Genomic DNA, 836 nt, shown 5'->3' with positions numbered 1-836 from the left:
GCCAAGGAGACACACGTACAAGTAATGGCGCTGTGGTGAAGGTGCCACAGGCAGAGGCAAATAGCAAAAATAGTCTGAAAGACCTTGGCGGTGACGGCAGAGTTGAGGTTGGCCAGCTTCAAAGCAGAAAACCATGCAGATGGCCACCTCAAGGGGCTCCTGGCACAGAGCTGCTGGGGCGGGGGCTCCCCCTGTCAGGAGCTGCCCGGGAGCCGCTTTCCAGGAACGCAGGGAATTGACCGCACACCAGGGCCCGGGAACCAGGTGGCTCGCGCCAAAGCGGCTTCGGGGACTTGTATGTGGGCAAGTTTCGGAGTCCCCATTCAAACTTTTGCCTCAGCAGGTTAACAAAAAAAGATCAAGATATACCAGGGTTCCCCCTCTCCTCTCCAGCTCAAGACCCAACGACTTTTCTGGGGGTTCTCCACCATTCTCTTCCCCCCTTCCCCCCAAACCCCCCCAAACTCGTTAGTACTTCTACCCCCACCCCACCTAGGGCTTCTTTTGTCTGCATCTTTTTCAGCACCCTGGTCCCTCCGTACTCCTCTCTGCAGACGTCCTTCTGAAAGTTACCTGCATTTTTAAAGTGCATATATTTTCTTAACGTCGCCCCACATCTACTTCTCTTTGCCTTAAAGCCTTCTACCCATTGCAATGTATTTCTTCTACGCTTGCTTTTTTTCCATAAGTTTTTTTTTTTTTTTAAGGGGAACAAAAGAAACGTGATTACCTTGAAAGGCGGCTTAGTGCAGTTTGTGGGAAACAATTCACCGCAGAGCTGCGCGAATGGTCTCGGCGTGCCGGGCGGGTCACATAGGAAGCGCAGGGCCTGGGGA

At 52.9% G+C, this 836-nt stretch overlaps 1 protein-coding gene across 2 annotated transcripts in view; it reads right to left on the bottom strand.

Moving 5' to 3' along the window:
* Positions 1–792, bottom strand: part of VCAN (versican) — a 104,401-nt gene extending 103,609 nt beyond the window's left edge. For both annotated transcript variants that reach the window (XM_006775509.2, XM_015571658.1), the window contains exon 1: positions 731–792. The gene's annotated coding sequence lies outside the window, so the exon portion shown is untranslated. The remainder of the gene's footprint in view (positions 1–730) is intronic.
* Between the last annotated feature and the right edge of the window lie 44 nt (positions 793–836).

Source organism: Myotis davidii, unplaced genomic scaffold, assembly GCF_000327345.1.
Source record: "Myotis davidii unplaced genomic scaffold, ASM32734v1 scaffold44, whole genome shotgun sequence".
In the NCBI taxonomy this organism is placed as follows: Eukaryota; Metazoa; Chordata; class Mammalia; order Chiroptera; family Vespertilionidae; genus Myotis; species Myotis davidii.
Note: the sequence above shows the minus strand (reverse complement) of the source record. Positions and strands in the feature narration are given on the sequence as shown.